This window comes from Camellia sinensis, chromosome 11 (assembly GCF_055761805.1).
Source record: "Camellia sinensis isolate YWXY chromosome 11, ASM5576180v1, whole genome shotgun sequence".
Classification (NCBI taxonomy): domain Eukaryota; kingdom Viridiplantae; phylum Streptophyta; class Magnoliopsida; order Ericales; family Theaceae; genus Camellia; species Camellia sinensis.
Window position 1 is genome coordinate 85,631,019 of NC_138971.1, and position 19,297 is coordinate 85,650,315.

A 19,297-nucleotide genomic window follows, 5' to 3' on the forward strand; every position below is an offset into this window, starting at 1 on the left:
CGAATCGATTTAATCTTTTGAAGCCTCTTTCTCATTTTTTTCATGGGTTTTCTTCAATCTTTTGATGATGATGATGATACATATCTGAATCAATTTTATTATTGAATCGATTTAATCTTCTTTTTTATTTATTTAGATTTCACAAATCAAAATCCATGATAATGATACAGTTTGAAACCTCTTTCTCATTCTGTTTACATTTTTTCTTCAATCTTTTGATGATGATGATGATGATACAGATCTGAAACAATCTTATTATCGAATCAATTTAATATTCTTTTTTATTTATTTAGATCTCACAGATCAAAATCCAAGATGATGATACCGTTTGAAGCTTCTTTCTCATTCTTTTTGGGTAAGTAGCTTCTTCTTCTTTTTCTTTTTCATTCTGTTCACATTTTTTTTTTCTTCATTATTTTTTTTTATAATTTTCTTCCACCAAAACGATATCGTTTTGACTAGAATTAATCTCAACCTTCCATTAGTGAGACACGTCTCGGATCCATCTCATTCGCTCCAGGGATCACAACGCCCTAATTGTTGTTGTTTTGTATTCTCCCAACCCAACAACGGCTATATTCACCACCGCCCCCCGCCCAACGGTACATTTCTCTCTCACAAAATTGCAACGGAGACAAATGTTCCTCTTACATCTTTCTATCCTCCGCTCTCCTCATTACGATTAGGCTCACATCCGCATGCAATTCGTCCGTCCCCTTACACTTGAATCCACTTTTTTCCGATTCCGATCAATGTATTTTTCACCCAATTCGATTTAGGGTTTTTCAACCACTCAAATTCCATCCCCAATTATCGAATCATTAGGTTTTAGAGGTTTCGCGGTTGTCTTGATCAGAATCGGAGTTAGTGTTGTGGTTGTGTTTGAATTTCTGTTGCGATCGGTGACATGAAGATCGAAGAGTTGGACGAGGTTGAATCTGATGGAAGGAGTTACAATCACAGTGATTTCTGGAAGAATGATTGTTCGGGTCGATGCAAAGAGAGCGCTAGTCGGAGCTGGGGCTCGGATCCTGTTCTACCCGACCCTTCTGTACAATGTTTTCCGGAACAAGATTCAAGCTGAGTTCAGATGGTGGGACCAAATTGATCGGGTTTTGGTTCTAAGTCCCTTCATATATATATATATATATGTATGTATATTTGTGTATGTTGTTGTATCTGTTTTTTGTGTTTGCTTTGGTCTTGTGTTTGTATCACTGTGATTGTTGTTGCTCTATGTTTTAATTTCTGGAGTTGTTTTTGTTTGATCTGTTTGGTTGCTGGGAAAATGGAGGACTACAAAGAAAAAGAAGGATTTTTTGTGTTGTTTTAATGGGTGGTAGTTTAGTAGCTTTTTGGAATTGTTCTTCTCGATCCATTTGGTTGTTGAGAAAATAGAATTCCTATGTATTTCAGTTGCTAGAGAAAATAAAGACCACGTATGACTGTCACTGTATGTAATAGTTTCTGGAGTTGTTTTTCTTTGATCTGTTTGGTTGCTGGAAAAAAAAAAAAAAAACAAAACAAAAAAATTGAAAAGTGAAGTAGTTCAGTAGAGCTTTAAAATTGTTCTTCATGATTCATTTGGTTGTTGAGAAAATAGAATTCCTTTGCATTTAAGTTACTGGAGAAAATGTAGGAAAAAGATGGGATAATGGGGCCTGTTATTCTTAGAATTCTGATTATCTGAATTGGAGAAAATGAAGAGCTTCGTGAAACTTTGACCAATGCAACTACTTTACATTTCATTTTCTTGGTGTTCTTGGTGCACTGATGGAATGTGAGCTTAAATTAAAGGGATCATGATTTATTGATTTGAGTTTTTATTTCTATTTTGATTTTTAAACAGTATCTTCTGCTGGGGGCGGTTCCATTCCCTAAGGATGTTTTGCAGTTGAAGCAGCTTGGTGTTGGCGCTGTCATCACCCTTAATGAGCCTTATGAAACGTTGGTTCCAACATCATTGTACCATGTGAGTGATGTCGTCTGCGCTGATTCGGCGGCTGGGGATTGGGAGGTCACGGCTCAGGTCCAGGGATTTCAAGAACATGTCCATTTTCGCCGAAATTGACAAGGTTAGTAATTTTACATACATAATATATGGTATATATTTACATATATACATATTAATTGTGCCAAATTTAGTTGTTTCAATTCTCAACTTATATCTGTAAAATTTGATTCTCTTTACCAAACGGTGTCGGCTTGACACGAAACTTAACACACACGACCACCTAGGCACGAGAGACTTGTGGGAGAAAACGGTACTCTAATCCGGTTCCCGGTTTTGGGAGTTAGAGACGGATTTCACTCTAGGCAAACTAGTTCCTTAAGAAACTTGAATTCGAGGTGTTGACGCCTCAAAATCGCCAAAAAGCGTCAGTTTCGCACAAAACTTGGCACGCACGACCGCCTAGGCACGTGAAACTTGTGGGAGAAGACAGAACTCCAATTGGGTTCCCGGTTTGGAAGTTAGAGCCGGATTTCACTCTAGGCAAAAGTAGTTCCTTAAAAAATTTGAATTCGAGGTGTTGACACTCCAAAATACCAAACGCCGTCAGTTTGGCACAAAACTTGGCACACAAGACCGCCTAATCACGAGAGACTTGTGGGAGAAGACGGGGCTCCAATCGGGTTCCCGGTTTGAGAGTTAGAGCCAGATTTCACTATAGGCAAACTAGTTCGTTAATAAATTTGAATTTGAGGTTTTGACACCTTAAAGTCACCAAACGGGGTTCGATTAGCACGAAACTTGGCACACACGACCGCCTAGGCACGAGAGACTTGTGGGAGAAGACGGGGCTCGAATCGGGTTCCCGGTTTGGGAGTTAGAGCCGGATTTCGGTTCCTTCAGAAATTTAAATTCGAGGTGTTGATGCCCCAAAATCGCCAAACGGCGTTGGTTTTGTGGGAGAAGACGGGGCTCCAATCGGGTTCCCGGTTTGAGAGTTAGAGCAAGATTTCACTATAGGCAAACTAGTTCGTTAATAAATTTGAATTCGAGGTTTTGACACCTTAAAATCACCAAACGGGGTTCGATTAGCACGAAACTTGGCACACACGACCGCCTAGGCACGAGAGACTTGTGGGAGAAGACGGGGCTCGAATCGGGTTCCCGGTTTGGGAGTTAGAACCGGATTTCGGTCCTTTTAGAAATTTAAATTCGAGGTGTTGATGCCCCAAAATCGCCAAACAGTGTTGGTTTTGCACGAAACTTGGCACACACGACCGCCTAGGGACGAGAGACTTGTGGGAGAAGACGGTACTCCAATCGGGTTCCCGGTTTCGGAGTTAAAGCAGGATTTCACTCTAGGCAAACTAGTTCCTTAAGAAACTTGAATTCGAGGTGTTGACGCCCCAAAATCTGCAAACGGCGTCTGTTTTGCACGAAACTTGGCACACACGACCGCCTAGGCACGAGAAACTTGTGGGAGAAGACGGGATTTGAATCGGGTTCCCGGTTTGGGAGTTAGAGCCGGATTTCGGCCTAGGCAAGTTAGTTCCTTAAGAAATTTGAATTCGAGGTGATGATGCCCCAAAATCACCACAACAGCGTCGGTTTGGCACGAAATTTGGCACGCACGACAGCCTAGGCACGAGAGACTTCTGGGAGAAGACGGTACTCCAATCTCGGGTTCCCGGTTTGGGAGTCAGAGCCGGATTTCACTCTAGGAAAACTAGTTCCTTAAGAAACTTGAATTCGAGGTTTTGACGCCCCAAAATCGCCAAAAGGCGTCGGTTTCGCACGAAACCTGCCACACACTACCGCCTAGGCACGAGAAACTTGTGGGAGAAGACAGGACTCCAATCGGGTTTCCTGTTTTGGAGTTAGAGCCGGATTTCACTTTAGCCAAACTAGTTCCTTAAGAAACTTGAATTCGAGGTGTTGACGCCCCATAATCGCCAAGGAATTGGGGTCACTGCTGTGGCAAAGGCACAGCAGTGACTGTTGTGCTTCATTTTGTGATGCATTATGGGATTATTTTTATGATCTGAACCGTTCATTTTGTAGGGTTTGTTGAGTACTTCAAGCCTACCAAAAATCATATTAATCGGATACCAATAACTATATGATTGAATTGCATATTTTTATACTATTTTTCAACAGAAAAACTTCTTGTTTGTTTTTTTGGTTATCAATCATATAGTTGTTGATATCCGATTAATATGATTTTTGGTAGGCTTGAAGTACTCAACAAATCTTACAAAATAAACGGTTCAGATCACAAAAATAAGCCCATAATACATCACAAAATGAAGCACAACAGTCACTGCTGTGCATTTGCCACAGCAGTGACCCCAAGTCCTAATCGCCAAAAGGCGTCGGTTTCGCACGGAACTTGGCACACACGACCGCCTAGGCACGAGAAACTTGTGGGAGAAGACAGAACTCTAATTAGGTTTCCGGTTTGGGAGTTAGTGTCAGATTTCAATCTAGGCAAAAGTAGTTCCTTAAGAAATTTGAATTCGAGGTGTTGACGCCCCAAAATACCAAACGCCGTCGCCTAAACACGAGAGACTTGTGGGAGAAGACGGGGCTCTAGTCGGGCTCCCGATTTGGGAGTTAGAGCCAGATTTCACTCTAGGCAACCTAGGTCATTAAGAAATTTGAATTCGAGGTTTTGACACCTTAAAATCACCAAATAGGGTTCGATTGGCACGAACCTGGCACACACGACCGCCTAGGAACGAGAGACTTATGGGAGAAGACGGAGCTCGAATCGGGTTCCCCGTTTGGGAGTTGGAGCCAGATTTCACTCTAGGCAACCTAGTTCGTTAAGAAATTTGAATTCGAGGCTTTGACACCTTAAAATCACCAAACGGGGTTCGATTGGCACGAAACTTGGCACACACGACCGCCTAGGCACGAGAGACTTCTGGGAGAAGACGGTACTCCAATCGGGTTCTCGGTTTGGGAGTCAGAGCCGGATTTTACTCTAGGAAAACTAGTTCCTTAAGAAACTTGAATTCGTGGTTTTGACGCCCCAAAATCGCTAAAACGCGTCGGTTTGGCACGAAACTTGGCACACATGAACGCCTAAACACGATAGAGTTGTGGGAGAAGACACGGCTCCAATCGGGTTCCCGATTTGGGAGTTAGAACTTAGAGCCGGATTTCTCTTTAGGCAAACTAGTTCCTTAAGAAACTTGAATTCGAGGTGTAGACGCCCCAAAATCGCCAAAAGGCGTCAGTTTCGCACGAAACTTGGCACACACGACCGCCTAGGCACGAGAAACTTGTGGGAGAAGACAGAACTCCATTTAGGTTTCCGGTTTGGGAGTTAGTGCCAGATTTCACTCTAGGCAAAAGTAGTTCCTTAAGAAATTTGAATTCGAGGTGTTGACGCTCCAAAATACCAAACGCCGTCGGTTTGGCACAAAACTTGGCACACATGACCGCCTAAACACGAGAGACTTGTGGGAGAAGACGGGGCTCTAGTCGGGCTCCCGATTTGGGAGTTAGAGCCAGATTTCACTCTAGGCAACCTAGGTCATTAAGAAATTTGAATTCGAGGTTTTGACACCTTAAAATCACCAAACAGGGTTCGATTGGCACGAACCTGGCACACACGACCGCCTAGGAACGAGAGACTTATGGGAGAAGACGGGGCTCGAATCGGGTTCCCGGTTTGGGAGTAAGAGCCAGATTTCGGTCTAGACAATTTGGTCCCTTAAGAAATTTAAATACGAGGTGTTGACGCCCCAAAATCGTCAAACGGCGTCGGTTTGGCACGAAACTTGGCACACACGACTTCCTAAGCACGAGAGAGTTGTGGGACTAGACGGGGCTCGAATTGGGTTCTCGGTTTGGGAGTTAGAGCCGGATTTCGGTCTAGGCAAGCTAGTTCCTTAAGAAATTTGAATTCGAGGTGTTGACGCCCCAAAATTACCAAACGGCGTCGGTTTGACACGAAAGTTGACACACACGACCGCCTAGGCACGAGAGACTTGTGGGAGAAGACGGTACTCCAATCGGGTTCCCGGTTTGGGAGTTAGAGACGGATTTCACTCTAGGCAAGCTACTTCCTTAAGAAACTTAAATTCGAGGTGTTGACGTCCCAAAATCGCCAAAAGGCGTCGGTTTCGCACGAAACTTGGCACACACGACCGCCTAGGCACGTGAAACTTGTGGGAGAAGACGGGGCTCCAATCAGGTTCCCGGTTTGGGAGTTAGAGCTAGATTTCACTATAGGCAAATTAGTTCGTTAATAAATTTGAATTCGAGGTGTTGACGCCCCGAAATCGCCAAAAGGCGTCTGTTTCGCTCGAAACCTGGCGCACAAGACTGCCTAAGCACGAGAAACTTGTAGGAGATGACAGGACTCCAATTCGGTTCCCGATTTTGGAGTTCCTTATGAAAATTGAATTCGAGGTGTGGACGCCCCGAAATATCAAACGCCGTCGGTTTGGCACGAAACTTGGCACACATGACCGCCTAAACACGATAGAGTTTTGGGAGAAGACACGGCTCCAATCGGGTTCCCGGTTTGTGAGTTAAAGCCGGATTTCACTCTAGGCAAAAGTAGTTCCTCAAGAAATTTGAATTGACGCCCCAAAATACCAAACGCCGTCGGTTTAGCATAAAACTGGGCACACATGACCGCCTAAAGACGAGAGACTTGTGGGAGAAGACGGGGCTCCAATCGGGTTCCCGGTTTGGGAGTAAGAGCCAGATTTCGGTCTAGACAATTTGGTCCCTTAAGATATTTAAATTTGAGGTGTTGACGCCCCAAAATTGCCAAACGGCGTCAGTTTGGCAAGAAACTTGGCACACACAACTGCCTAGGCACGAGAGACTTGTAGGAGAAGACGGGGCTCGAATCGGGTTCCCGGTTTGGGAGTTATAGCCGGATTTCGGTCTAGGCAAGCTAGCCGGCTTGACACGAAACTTAACACACACGACCACCTAGGCACGAGAGACTTGTGGGAGAAAACGGTTCTCCAATGGGGTTCCCGGTTTGGAAGTTAGAGACGGATTTCACTCTAGGCAAACTAGTTCCTTAAGAAACTTGAATTCGAGGTGTTGACGCCCCGAAATTGCCAAAAGGCGTCTGTTTCGCCCGAAACCTGGCGCACAAGACCGCCTAAGCACGAGAAACTTGTAGGAGATGACAGGACTCCAATTGGGTTCCCGATTTTGGAGTTAGAGCCGGATTTCTCTCTAGGCAAAAGTAGTTCCTTATGAAAATTGAATTCGAGGTGTGGACGCCCCGAAACACCAAACGTCGTCGGTTTGGCACGAAACTTGGCACACATGACCGCCTAAACACAATAGAGTTTTGGGAGAAGACACGGCTCGAATTGGGTTCCCGGTTTGGGAGTTAAAGCCGGATTTCACTCTTGCCACAAGTAGTTCCTTAAGAAATTTGAATTCGAGGTGTTGACGCCCCAAAATACCAAACGTTGTCGGTTTGGCACAAAACTGGGCACACATGACAGCCTAAAGACGAGAGACTTGTGGGAGAAGACGGGGCTCCAATCGGGTTCCCGGTTTGGGAGTTGGAGCCAGATTTCACTCTAGGCAACCTAGTTCGTTAAGAAATTTGAATTCGAGGTTTTGACACCTTAAAATCACCAAACGGGGTTCGATTGGCATGAAACCTGGCACACACGACCGCCTAGGCACGAGAGACTTGTGGGAGAAGACGGGGCTCGAATCGGGTTCCCGGTTTGGGAGTAAGAGCCAGATTTCGGTCTAGACAATTTTGTCCCTTAAGAAATTTAAATTCGAGGTGTTGACGCCCCAAAATTACCAAACGGCGTCGGCTTGACACGAAACTTAACACACACGACCACCTAGGCACGAGAGACTTGTGGGAGAAAACGGTACTCCAATCGGGTTCCCGGTTTGGGAGTTAGAGACGGATTTCATTCTAGGCAAACTAATTTCTTGAGAAACTTGAATTCGAGGTGTTGACGCCCAAAAATCGCCAAAAGGCGTCAGTTTCGTACGAAACTTGGCACACACGATTTCACTCTAGGCAAAAGTAGTTCCTTATAAAATTTGAATTCGAGGTGTTGACACCCCAAATTACCAAGTTTGGCACAAAACTTGGCACACAAGACCGCCTAATCACGAGAGACTTGTGGGAGAAGACGGGGCTCCAATCGGGTTCCCGGTTTGAGAGTTAGAGCCAGATTTCACTATAGGCAAACTAGTTCGTTAATAAATTTGAATTCGAGGTTTTGACACCTTAAAATCACCAAACGGGGTTCGATTAGCACGAAACTTGGCACACACGACCGCCTAGGCACGAGAGACTTGTGGGAGAAGACGGGGGTCGAATCGGGTTCCCGGTTTGGGAGTTAGAGCCGGATTTCGATCCCTTTAGAAATTTAAATTCGAGGTGTTGATGCCCCAAAATCGCCAAACGGCGTTGGTTTTGCACGAAACTTGGCACACACGACCGCCTAGGCACGAGAGACTTGTGGGAGAAGACAGTGCTCGAATCGGGTTCCCGGTTTGGGTGTTAGAGCCGGTTTTCGGTCTAGCCAAGCTAGTTCCTTAAGAAATTTGAAGTCGAGGTGCTGATGGCCCAAAATCACCAAACGGCGTCGGTCTGGCACGAAACTTGGCACACACGACCGCCTAGGGACGAGAGACTTGTGGGAGAAGACGGTACTCCAATCGGGTTCCCGGTTTCGGAGTTAAAGCCGTATTTTACTCTAGGCAAACTAATTCCTTAAGAAACTTGAATTCGAGGTGTTGACGCCCCAAAATCTGCAAACGGCGTCTGTTTTGCACGAAACTTGGCACACACGACCGCCTAGGCACGAGAAACTTGTGGGAGAAGACGGGATTTGAATCGGGTTCCCGGTTTGGGAGTTAGAGCCGGATTTCGGCCTAGGCAAGCTAGTTCCTTAAGAAATTTGAATTCGAGGTGATGATGCCCCAAAATCACCACAACAGCGTCGGTTTGGCACGAAATTTGGCACGCACGACAGCCTAGGCACGAGAGACTTTTGGGAGAAGACGGTACTCCAATCGGGTTCCCGGTTTGGGAGTCAGAGCCGGATTTCACTCTAGGAAAACTAGTTCCTTAAGAAACTTGAATTCGAGGTTTTGACGCCCTAAAATCGCCAAAAGGCGTTGGTTTCGCACGAAACCTGCCACACACTAACGCCTAGGCACGAGAAACTTGTGGGAGAAGACAGGACTCCAATCGGGTTTCCTGTTTGGGAGTTACAGCCGGATTTCACTTTAGGCAAACTAGTTCCTTAAGAAACTTGAATTCGAGGTGTTGATGCCCCATAATCGCCAAGGAATTGGGGTCACTACTGTAGCAGTGACTGTTGTGCTTCATTTTGTGATGCATTATGGGATTGTTTTTATGATCTGAACCGTTCATTTTGTAGGGTTTGTTGAGTACTTCAAGCCTACCAAAAATCATATTAATCGGATACCAATAACTATATGATCGAATTGCATATTTTTATACTATTTTTCAAAAGAAAAACTTCTTGTTTGTTTTTTTGGTTATCAATCATATAGTTGTTGATATCCGATTAATATGATTTTTGGTAGGCTTGAAGTACTCAACAAATCTTACAAAATGAACGGTTCAGATCATAAAAATAAGCCCATAATACATCACAAAATGAAGCACAACAGTCACTGCTGTGCATTTGCGACAGCAGCGACCCCAAGTCCTAATCGCCAAAAGGCGTCGGTTTCGCACGGAACTTGGCACACACGACCGCCTAGGCACGAGAAACTTGTGGGAGAAGACAGAACTCCAATTAGGTTTCCGGTTTGGGAGTTAGTGCCAGATTTCACTCTAGGCAAAAGTAGTTCCTTAAGAAATTTGAATTCGAGGTGTTGACGCTCCAAAATACCAAACGCCGTCGGTTTGGCACAAAACTTGGCACACATGACCGCCTAAACACGAGAGACTTGTGGGAGAAGACGGGGCTCTAGTCGGGCTCCCGATTTGGGAGTTAGAGCCAGATTTCACTCTAGGCAACCTAGGTCATTAAGAAATTTGAATTCGAGGTTTTGACACCTTAAAATCACCAAACAGGGTTCGATTGGCACGAACCTGGCACACACGACCGCCTAGGAACGAGAGACTTATGGGAGAAGACGGGGCTCGAATCGGGTTCCCGGTTTGGGTGTAAGAGCCAGATTTCGGTCTACACAATTTGGTCCCTTAAGAAATTTAAATACGAGGTGTTGACGCCCCAAAATCGTCAAACGGCGTCGGTTTGGCACGAAACTTGGCACACACGACTTCCTAAGCACGAGAGAGTTGTGGGACTAGACGGGGCTCCAATGGGGTTCTCGGTTTGGGAGTTAGAGCCGGATTTCGGTCTAGGCAAGCTAGTTCCTTAAGAAATTTGAATTCGAGGTGTTGACGCCCCAAAATTACCAAACGGCGTCGGTTTGACACGAAAGTTGACACACACGACCGCCTAGGCACGAGAGACTTGTGGGAGAAGACGGTACTCCAATCGGGTTCCCGGTTTGGGAGTTAGAGACGGATTTCACTCTAGGCAAGCTACTTCCTTAAGAAACTTAAATTCGAGGTGTTGACGTCCCAAAATCGCCAAAAGGCGTCGGTTTCGCACGAAACTTGGCACACACGACCGCCTAGGCACGTGAAACTTGTGGGAGAAGACGGGGCTCCAATCAGGTTCCCGGTTTGGGAGTTAGAGCTAGATTTCACTATAGGCAAATTAGTTCGTTAATAAATTTGAATTCGAGGTGTTGACGCCCTGAAATCGCCAAAAGGCGTCTGTTTCGCCCGAAACCTGGCGCACAAGACCGCCTAAGCACGAGAAACTTGTAGGAGATGACAGGACTCCAATTCGGTTCCTGATTTTGGAGTTCCTTATGAAAATTGAATTCGAGGTGTGGACGTCCCGAAATACCAAATGCCGTGGGTTTGGCACGAAACTTGGCCCACATGACCGCCTAAACACGATAGAGTTTTGGGAGAAGACACGGCTCCAATCGGGTTCCCGGTTTGTGAGTTAAAGCCGGAATTCGAGGTGTTGACGCCCCAAAATACCAAACGCCGTCGGTTTGGCACAAAACTGGGCACACATGACCGCCTAAAGGCGAGAGACTTGTGGGAGAAGACGGGGCTCCAATCGGGTTCCCGGTTTGGGGGTAAGAGCCAGATTTCGGTCTAGACAATTTGGTCCCTTAAGATATTTAAATTCGAGGTGTTGACGCCCCAAAATTGCCAAACGGCGTCGGTTTGGCAAGAAACTTGGCACACACAACTGCCTAGGCACGAGAGACTTGTAGGAGAAGACGGGGCTCGAATCGGGTTCCCGGTTTGGGAGTTATAGCCGGATTTCGGTCTAGGCAAGCTAGTTCCTTAAGAAATTTGAATTTAAGGTGTTGACGCCCCAAAATTACCAAACGGCGTTGGCTTGACACGAAACTTAACACACACGACCACCTAGGCACGAGAGACTTGTGGGAGAAAACGGTACTCCAATGGGGTTCCCGGTTTGGGAGTTAGAGACGGATTTCACTCTAGGCAAACTAGTTCCTTAAGAAACTTGAATTCGAGGTGTTGACGCCCCGAAATTGCCAAAAGGCGTCTGTTTCGCCCGAAACCTGGCGCACAAGACCGCCTAAGCACGAGAAACTTGTTGGAGATGACAGGATTCCAATTGGGTTCCCGATTTTGGAGTTAGAGCCGGATTTCGCTCTAGGCAAAAGTAGTTCCTTATGAAAATTGAATTCGAGGTGTGGACGCCCCGAAATACCAAACGTCGTCGGTTTGGCACGAAACTTGGCACACATGACCGCCTAAACACAATAGAGTTTTGGGAGAAGACACGGCTCGAATTGGGTTCCCGGTTTGGGAGTTAAAGCCGGATTTCAGTCTTGGCAAAAGTAGTTCCTTAAGAAATTTGAATTCGAGGTGTTGACGCCCCAAAATACCAAACGCCGTCGGTTTGGCAAAAACTGGGCACACATGACCGCCTAAAGACGAGAGACTTGTGGGAGAAGACGGGGCTCCAATCGGGTTCCCGGTTTGGGAGTTGGAGCCAGATTTCACTCTAGGCAACCTAGTTCGTTAAGAAATTTGAATTCGAGGTTTTGACACCTTAAAATCACCAAACGGGGTTCGATTGGCACGAAACCTGGCACACCCGACCGCCTAAGCACGAGAGACTTGTGGGAGAAGACGAGGCTCGAATCGGGTTCCCGGTTTGGGAGTAAGAGCCAGATTTCGGTCTAGAAAATTTTGTCCCTTAAGAAATTTAAATTCGAGGTGTTGACGCCCCAAAATTGCCAAACGGCGTCGGTTTGGCAAGAAACTTGGCACACACAACTGCCTAGGCACGAGAGACTTGTGGGAGAAGACGGGGCTCGAATCGGGTTCCCGGTTTGGGAGTTAGTGCCGGATTTCGGTCTAGGCGCTTTCCTTAAGAAATTTGAATTCAAGGTGTTGACGCCCCAAAATTACCAAACGGCGTCGGCTTGACACGAAACTTAACACACACGACCACCTAGGCACGAGAGACTTGTGGGAGAAAACGGTACTCCAATCGGGTTCCCGGTTTGGGAGTTAGAGACGGATTTCACTCTAGGCAAACTAATTTCTTGAGAAACTTGAATTCGAGGTGTTGACGCCCCAAAATCGCCAAAAGGCGTCAGTTTCATATGAAACTTGGCACACACGACCGTCTAGGCACGTGAAACTTGTGGGAGAAGACAGCACTCCAATTGGGTTCCCGGTTTGGGAGTTAGAGCCGGATTTCACTCTAGGCAAAAGTAGTTCCTTATAAAATTTGAATTCGAGGTGTTGACACCCCAAAATCGCCAAATGGCGTTGGTTTGGCACGAAACTTGGCACACACGACCGCCTAGGCACGAGAGACTTGTGGGAGAAGACGGGGCTCGAATCGGGTTCCCGGTTTGGGAGTTAGAGCCGGATTTCGGTCCCTTTAGAAATTTAAATTCGAGGTGTTGATGCCCCAAAATTGCCAAACGGCGTTGGTTTTGCACGAAACTTGGCACACACGACCGCCTAGGCACGAGAGACTTGTGGGAGAAGACAGGGCTCGAATCGGGTTCCCGGTTTGGGTGTTAGAGCCGGTTTTCGGTCTAGCCAAGCTAGTTCGTTAAGAAATTTGAAGTCGAGGTGCTGATGCCCCAAAATCACCAAACGGCGTCGGTCTGGCACGAAACTTGGCACACACGACCGCCTAGGGACGTGAGACTTGTGGGTGAAGACGGTACTCCAATCGGGTTCCCGGTTTCGGAGTTAAAGCCGGATTTCACTCTAGGCAAACTAGTTCCTTAAGAAACTTGAATTCGAGGTGTTGACGCCCCAAAATCTGCAAACGGCGTCTGTTTTGCACGAAACTTGGCACACACGACCGCCTAGGCACGAGAAACTTGTGGAAGAAGACGAGATTTGAATCGGGTTCCCGGTTTGGGAGTTAGAGCCAGATTTCGGCCAGGGCAAGCTAGTTCCTTAAGAAATTTGAATTCGAGGTGATGATGCCCCAAAATCACCACAACAGCGTCGGTTTGGCACGAAATTTGGCACGCACGACAACCTAGGCACGAGAGACTTCTGGGAGAAGACGGTACTCCAATCGGGTTCCCGGTTTGGGAGTCAGATCCGGATTTAACTCTAGGAAAACTAGTTCCTTAAGAAACTTGAATTCGAGGTTTTGACGCCCTAAAATCGCCAAAAAGCGTCGGTTTCGCACAAAACCTGCCACACACTACCGCTTAGGCATGAGAAACTTGTGGGAGAAGACAGGACTCCAATCGGGTTTCCTGTTTGGGAGTTAGAGCCGGATTTCACTTTAGGCAAACTAGTTCCTTAAGAAACTTGAATTCGAGGTGTTGATGCCCCATAATCGCCAAGGAATTGGGGTCACTGCTGTGGCAAAGGCACAGCGGTGACAGTTGTGCTTCATTTTGTGATGCATTATGGGATTATTTTTATGATCTGAACCGTTCATTTTGTAGGGTTTGTTGAGTACTTCAAGCCTACCAAAAATCATATTAATCGGATACCAATAACTATATGATTGATAACCAAAAAAACAAACAAGAAGTTTTTCTTTTGAAAAATAATATAAAAATATGCAATTCGATCATATAGTTTTTGATATCCGATTAATATGATTTTTGGTAGGCTTGAAGTACTCAACAAATCTTACAAAATGAACGGTTCAGATCATAAAAATAATTCCATAATGCATCACAAAATGAAGCACAACAGTCACTGCTGTGCCTTTGCCACAGCAGTGACCCCAATTCCTTGGCGATTATGGGGCGTCAACACCTCGAATTCAAGTTTCTTAAGGAACTAGTTTGCCTAAAGTGAAATCCGGCTCTAACTCCCAAACAGGAAACCCGATTGGAGTCCTGTCTTCTCCCACAAGTTTCTCGTGCCTAGGCGGTAGTGTGTGGCAGGTTTTGTGCGAAACCGACGCCTTTTGGCGATTTTAGGGCGTCAAAACCTCGAATTCAAGTTTCTTAAGGAACTAGTTTTCCTAGAGTGAAATCCGGCTCTGACTCCCAAACCGGGAACCCGATTGGAGTATCGTCTTCTCCCAGAAGTCTCTCGTGCCTAGGCTGTCGTGCGTGCCAAATTTCGTGCCAAACCGACGCTGTCGTGGTGATTTTGGGGCATCATCACCTTGAATTCAAATTTCTTAAGGAACTAGCTTGCCTAGGCCGAAATCCGGCTCTAACTCCCAAACCGGTAACCCGATTCAAATCCTGTCTTCTCCCACAAGTTTCTCGTGTCTAGGCGGTCGTGTGTGCCAAGTTTCGTGCAAAACAGACGCCGTTTACAGATTTTGGGGCGTCAACACCTCGAATTCAAGTTTCTTAAGGAACTAGTTTTGCCTAGAGTGAAATCCGGCTCTGACTCCGAAACCGGGAACCCGATTGGAGTCCGTCTTCTCCCACAAGTCTCTCGTCCCTAGACTTCTGGGAGAAGACAGTACTCCAATCGGGTTCCCGGTTTGGGAGTCAGAGCCGGATTTCACTCTAGGAAAACAAGTTCCTTAAGAAACTTGAATTCGTGGTTTTGACGCCCCAAAATCGCTAAAACGCGTCGGTTTGGCACGAAACTTGGCACACATGAACGCCTAAACACGATAGAGTTGTGGGAGAAGACACGGCTCCAATCGGGTTCCCGATTTGGGAGTTAGAGCCGGATTTCTCTTTAGGCAAACTAGTTCCTTAAGAAACTTGAATTCGAGGTGTAGACGCCCCAAAATCGCCAAAAGGCGTCAGTTTCGCACGAAACTTGGCACAGACGACCGCCTAGGCACGAGAAACTTGTGGGAGAAGATAGTACTCCAATTGGGTTCCCGGTTTGGGAGTTAGAGCCGGATTTCACTCTAGGCAAAAGTAGTTCCTTAAGAAATTTGAATTCGAGGTGTTGACGCCCCAAAATACCAAACGCCGTCGGTTTGGCACAAAACTTGGCACACATGACCGCCTAAACACGAGAGACTTGTGGGAGAAGACGGGGCTCTAGTCGGGCTCCCGATTTGGGAGTTAGAGCCAGATTTCACTCTAGGCAACCTAGGTCATTAAGAAATTTGAATTCGAGGTTTTGACACCTTAAAATCCCCAAACAGGGTTCGATTGGCACGAACCTGGCACACACGACCGCCTAGGAACGAGAGACTTATGGGAGAAGACGGGGCTCGAATCGGGTTCCCGGTTTGGGAGTTAGAGCCGGATTTCGGTCTAGCCAAGCTAGTTCCTTAAGAAATTTGAATTCAAGGTGTTGACGCCCCAAAATTACCAAACGGCGTCGGCTTGACACGAAACTTAACACACAGGACCACCTAGGCACGAGAGACTTGTGGGAGAAAACAGTACTCCAATCGGGTTCCCGGTTTTGGAGTTAGAGACGGATTTCACTCTAGGCAAACTAATTTCTTGAGAAACTTGAATTCGAGGTGTTGACGCCCCAAAATTGCCAAAAGGCGTCAGTTTCATACGAAACTTGGCACACACGACCGCCTAGGCACGTGAAACTGGTGGGAGAAGACAGGACTCCAATTGGGTTCCCGGTTTGGGAGTTAGAGCCAAATTTCACTCTAGGCAAAAGTAGTTCCTTATAAAATTTGAATTCGAGGTGTTGGCACCCCAAAATCGCCAAACGGCGTTGGTTTGGCACGAAACTTGGCACACACGACCGCCTAGGCACGAGAGACTTGTGGGAGAAGACGGGGCTCCAATCGGGTTCCCGGTTTGAGAGTGAGAGCCAGATTTCACTATAGGCAAACTAGTTCGTTAATAAATTTGAATTCGAGGTTTTGACACCTTAAAATCACCAAACAGGGTTCGATTTGCACGATACTTGGCACACACGACCGCCTAGGCACGAGAGACTTGTGGGAGAAGACGGGGCTCGAATCGGGTTCCTGGTTTGGGAGTTAGAGCCGGATTTCGGTCCCTTTAGAAATTTAAATTCGAGGTGTTGATGCCCCAAAATCGCCAAACGGCGTTGGTTTTGCACGAAACTTGGCACACACGACCGCCTAGGCACGAGAGACTTGTGGGAGAAGACAGGGCTCGAATCGGGTTCCCGGTTTGGGTGTTAGAGCCGGTTTTCGGTCTAACCAAGCTAGTTACTTAAGAAATTTGAAGTCGAGGTGCTGATGCCCCAAAATCACCAAACGGCGTCGGGCTGGCACGAAACTTGGCACACACGACCGCCTAGGGACGAGAGACTTGTGGGAGAAGACGGTACTCCAATCGGGTTCCCTGTTTCGGAGTTAAAGCCGGATTTCACTCTAGGCAGACTAGTTCCTTAAGAAACTTGAATTCGAGGTGTTGACGCTCCAAAATCTGCAAACGGCGTTTGTTTTGCACGAAACTTGGCACACACGACCGCCTAGGCACGAGAAACTTGTGGGAGAAGACGGGATTTGAATCGGGTTCCCGGTTTGGGAGTTGGAGCCGGATTTCGGCCTAGGCAAGCTAGTTCCTTAAGAAATTTGAATTCGAGGTGATGCTTCTCCAAAATCACGACAGCAGCGTCGGTTTGGCATGAAATTTGGCACGCACGACAGCCTAGGCACGAGAGACTTCTGGGAGAAGACGGTACTCCAATCGGGTTCTCTAATCGGGTTCCTGGTTTGGGAGTCAGAGCCGGATTTCACTCTAGGAAAACTAGTTCCTTAAGAAACTTGAATTCGAGGTTTTGACGCCCTAAAATCGCCAAAAGGCGTCGGTTTCGCACGAAACCTGCCACACACTACCGCCTAGGCACGAGAAACTTGTGGGAGAAGACAGGACTCCAATCGGGTTTCCTGTTTGGGAGTTACAGCTGGATTTCACTTTAGGCAAACTAGTTCCTTAAGAAACTTGAATTCGAGGTGTTGACGCCCCATAATCGCCAAGGAATTGGGGTCACTGCTGTAGCAGTGACTGTTGTGCTTCATTTTGTGATGCATTATGGGATTATTTTTATGATCTGAACCGTTCATTTTGTAGGGTTTGTTGAGTACTTCAAGCCTACCAAAAATCATATTAATCGGATACCAATAACTATATGATCGAATTGCATATTTTTATACTATTTTTCAAAAGAAAAACTTCTTGTTTGTTTTTTTGGTTATCAATCATAATATAGTTGTTGATATCCGATTAATATGATTTTTGGTAGGCTTGAAGTACTCAACAAATATTACAAAATGAACGGTTCAGATCATAAAAATAAGCCCATAATACATCACAAAATGAAGCACAACAGTCACTGCTGTGCATTTGCCACAGCAGTGACCCCAAGTCCTAATCGCCAAAAGGCGTCGGTTTCGCACGGAACTTGGCACACACGACCGCCTAGGCACGAGAAACTTGTGGGAGAAGACAGAACTCCAATTAGGTTTCCGGTTTGGGAGTTAGTGCCAGATTTCACTCTAGGCAAAAGTAGTTCCTTAAGAAATTTGAATTCGAGGTGTTGACGCTCGAAAATACCAAACGCCGTCGGTTTGGCACAAAACTTGGCACACATGACCGCCTAAACACGAGAGACTTGTGGGAGAAGACGGGGCTCTAGTCGGGCTCCCGATTTGGGAGTTAGAGCCAGATTTCACTCTAGGCAACCTAGGTCATTAAGAAATTTGAATTCGAGGTTTTGACACCTTAAAATCACCAAACAGGGTTCGATTGGCACGAACCTGGCACACACGACCGCCTAGGAACGAGAGACTTATGGGAGAAGACGGGGCTCGAATCGGGTTCCCCGTTTGGGAGTTGGAGCCAGATTTCATTCTAGGCAACCTAGTTCGTTAAGAAATTTGAATTCGAGGCTTTGACACCTTAAAATCACCAAACGGGGTTCGATTGGCACGAAACCTGGCACACACGACCGCCTAGGCACGAGAGACTTCTGGGAGAAGACGGTACTCCAATCGGGTTCCCGGTTTGGGAGTCAGAGCCGGATTTCACTCTAGGAAAACTAGTTCCTTAAGAAACTTGAATTCGTGGTTTTGACGCCCCAAAATCGCTAAAACGCGTCGGTTTGGCACGAAACTTGGCACACATGAACGCCTAAACACGATAGAGTTGTGGGAGAAGACACGGCTCCAATCGGGTTCCCGATTTGGGAGTTAGAGCCGGATTTCTCTTTAGGCAAATTAGTTCCTTAAGAAACTTGAATTCGAGGTGTAGACGCCCCAAAATCGCCAAAAGGCGTCAGTTTCGCACGAAACTTGGCACACACGACCGCCTAGGCACGAGAAACTTGTGGGAGAAGATAGGACTCCAATTGGGTTCCCGGTTTGGGAGTTAGAGCCGGATTTCACTCTAGGCAAAAGTAGTTCCTTAAGAAATTTGAATTCGAGGTGTTGACGCCCCAAAATACCAAACGCCGTCGGTTTGGCACAAAACTTGGCACACATGACCGCCTAAACACGAGAGACTTGTGGGAGAAGACGGGGCTCTAGTCGGGCTCCCGATTTGGGAGTTAGAGCCAGATTTCACTCTAGGCAACCTAGGTTATTAAGAAATTTGAATTCGAGGTTTTGACACCTTAAAATCACCAAACAGGGTTCGATTGGCACGAACCTGGCACACACGACCGCCTAGGAACGAGAGACTTATGGGAGAAGACGGGGCTCGAATCGGGTTCCCGGTTTGGGAGTAAGAGCCAGATTTCGGTCTAGACAATTTGGTCCCTTAAGAAATTTAAATACGAGGTGTTGACGCCCCAAAATCGCCAAACTGCGTCGGTTTGGCACGAAATTTGGCACACACGACTTCCTAAGCACGAGAGACTTGTGGGACTAGACGGGGCTCGAATTGGGTTCTCGGTTTGGGAGTTAGAGCCGGATTTCG

General features: G+C 46.5%; 1 pseudogene across 1 annotated transcript in view; it reads left to right on the plus strand.

Annotated features, from left to right (window-relative positions):
- Positions 1-505: 505 nt before the first annotated feature.
- Positions 506-19,297, plus strand: part of LOC114273390 (calcium-transporting ATPase 3, endoplasmic reticulum-type-like) — a 167,733-nt pseudogene continuing 148,941 nt past the window's right edge. The window contains exons 1-2 of the transcript XR_014344580.1: positions 506-1,151; positions 1,850-2,075. The product of XR_014344580.1 is annotated as a calcium-transporting ATPase 3, endoplasmic reticulum-type-like (transcript). The remainder of the gene's footprint in view (positions 1,152-1,849; positions 2,076-19,297) is intronic.